Source organism: Zootoca vivipara, chromosome 2, assembly GCF_965207765.1.
Source record: "Zootoca vivipara chromosome 2, rZooViv2.hap1.1, whole genome shotgun sequence".
NCBI classification, from domain to species: Eukaryota; Metazoa; Chordata; class Lepidosauria; order Squamata; family Lacertidae; genus Zootoca; species Zootoca vivipara.
Genome location: NC_142584.1, coordinates 103476760 through 103479943, shown reverse-complemented (window position 1 = coordinate 103479943; position 3184 = coordinate 103476760).

Here is a 3184-nt window from a genome sequence, read left to right as displayed (position 1 = left end):
CCAACGGTGTCTTGTTTTCTCTCTCTTTCTTTCTTTCTTGTTACCAGAAGAGATGAGGGAAAGTGTTTTGCTTTTTCATGTTCTCCTGCCTTTTCTATACTTTAGTCCATTCTTGGTCTGAAAGCATGGAGTTGTGTAGCTAGAGTCAACTCTAAAGGTAAAGGGACCCCTGACCATTAGGTCCAGTCGTGACCGACTCTGGGGTTGCGCTCTCATCTCGCATTATTGGCCGAGGGAGCCGGCGTATAGCTTCCAGGTCATGTGGCCAGCATGACAAAGCCGCTTCTGGTAAACCAGAGCAGCACATGGAAACGCCGTTTACCTTCCCGCTGTAGCGGTTCCTATTTATCTACTTGCATTTTGACGTGCTTTCGAACTGCTAGGTTGACAGGAGTCAACTCTACTGCCAGGGTAAAAACACCACTGCTGCCATTATTTTCTGTTCATTTAGCACTAACAAGATGTGCCCAAGTGCTGTTGTAGGAGTGATTTTGGTAACCTCATTTCCTTTTTTAAAAAAGTAACCACCAGAAACAACATGGATAAGGTACCTTTTTTTAACAAACGCTATGTTGCTCTTACCCCGCTCACTCCAGGGAGCTCAAAGCAGTTTATATACCGGTGTATATGGTTCTCAAGGGGCCTCCCATCCTGGCAGCTCACAAAACCAGGCGTGGTTAGATTCATTCAGCAGTAGAAGTGCATCAGATCATTCTCTGAGCCACATTTTGGGATAGTGATGCTGAAAGTCACTACAGCCTTTAAAAAATAGCACTTTTTAAAAACCCACTTGAGAGTCCCATGGACTGCAAGAAGATCAAACCTATCCATTCTTAAGGAAATCAGCCCTGAGTGCTCACTGGAAGGACAGATTGTGAAGCTGAGGCTCCAATACTTTGGCCACCTCATGAGAAGAGAAGAATCCTTGGGAAAGACCTTGATGTTGGGAAAGATGGAGGGCACTAGGAGAAGGGGGCGACAGAGGACGAGATGGTTGGACAGTGTTCTCGAAGCTACGAGACATGAGTTTGACCAAACTGCGGGAGGCAGTGCAAGAGAGGAGTGCCTGGTGTGCTATGGTCCATGGGGTCACGAAGAGTCGGACACGACTAAACGACTAAACAACAAAAACCCACTTTATTCTATGGAGAGCCTTCCAATCATCTTAACTAATTCTTGCACACTGTACATGGCGTGTTTTAGGAATTGAATCTCCACATTTCCAACAGCAACATAATTTCTCCTACTTTGTCCCTGTTGTAGAGAATTGAACGCTATACATTGCACTCATGAGATGACAAATGTACAGAGAGGGGAACGCTTCCTTGTCATGACAGGAGCCATTTTCCAGACCAGGGATAAGGGCCAAGGAAGGGTCATTCCTTGAGGGAGGGAGAGGAAAATCCCCAATCCAGACTGTCTCCGGGAAACGCCCCCACCTCCCTTTTGCATAAGTCTCACCTAAGCACCCTTACAATCTCTCCAAATAAATGCCTTAAGTAAATAGGGTCTCGCAACACTGGTATTTCCACCCTCCACCCTCCTGGCTAAATCTCCACGTCAAAGCATTCCTTCCCAAAAAGAAGATATTGGGAACCTAAAATCCTTTTTCTGATCCAATAAAACTATGGTCTTATAGAAAGGTTTATGTTATTGAATGTATAAAAAGAAAGCTATGGCTGTGAATGTATTCTTTTATATATACTGGAAATGTCAAGACTTTTAAGTGTTTCACTCACGTCCATATAAACTTGTATCTGTCTGTATTGCTAAAATGTAACTTGCCTCCTTTCCCATTTACCACAACGCCATCTAGCTTGTCTAATAATAATGACACCAATACACAACTCAGTGAAGAAAAACTATAAAAGTCGGGGAAATCCTTTGTTCTGGGTTCTTCACTCCATCTTGCTACTTGAGAGCGGAACCGCTGTTGCAACAGCTTTTTATTTTGTCTTAGAATAAATCGCTTTTGAATTATGGTGCTGGAGGAGACTCTTGAGAGTCCCATGGACTGCAAGAAGATTAAACCTATCCATTCTTAAGGAAATCAGCCCTGAGTGCTCATTGGAAGGACAGATCCTGAAGCTGAGGCTCCAATACTTTGGCCACCTCATGAGAAGAGAAGAATCCTTGGAAAAGACCCTGATGTTGGGAAAGATTGAGGGCACTAGGAGAAGGGGACGACAGAGGACGAGATGGTTGGACAGTGTTCTCGAAGCTACCAACATGAGTTTGACCAAACTGTGGGAGGCAGTGCAAGACAGGAGTGCCTGGCATGCTATGGTCCATGGGGTCACGAAGAGTCGGACACGACTAAACGACTAAACAACAACAACAACAAATTGCCTTGCTTTTTAGGAAGTCCTGGTGTGGTCTCTGTCATTTCGCTGTCAGTAAGAGCTCCTAATTTGTACCTCTTGCTGAGGTTCTTGGACTCCTCCTGGGTCAGAACCCTTCCTTCTCTGGGTCTTCAAGCCCCCCCCCCCCAAATTGCTATTTCATCCCCCATCTCACAACCTGATCTGCATTCAGGTCTGTGGGACCAACAAGTCTGTGAAAGAGACTTGATGAGAAGCGATGCTTCAGAGTGTCTTTTCAGTGCGGAATTGTATCTTGGGTGGTGGCAGTAACGTGGACACAAACCCCTTTCCCAACGGGGTGTGCACCACAACCTTGATTTGAGAAAAGGAAGCCCAAGTGCCAATTCACACTTCTCTTTCGGGTGGGAGATATGAATTTTATTTGGTTTCAGCCTGAAGGCAAACTCTTACAAGAGTTTTTATCGTGTTTTTAATAATCTGTTGGGAGTCGCCCAGAGTGGCTGGGGAAAACCCAGCCAGATGGGCGAGGTATAAATAACAAATTATTATTATTATTATTATTATTATTATTATTATTATTATTATTATTATTATTATGGTCTCCACTGCGGGACTTTCAGCAATAGATATACAGTGTATTGAATGGGGTAAGCAGAGAGAAAGGACTTCCCCAACCATCTGTCCATGTTGTGGCCATATGGATAAAAGATATAGAAAATACTATCTATCTCAAACTACAGATAAATAGATATAGTGTAACAGGTAGAGTGTAATATTTACTAGATATTACTAGATATATAACAGACCTGGGCGGGGGGAAAGCAACCTCCCCTCCCTCCCATTTTGTGGCCATTTCTCCT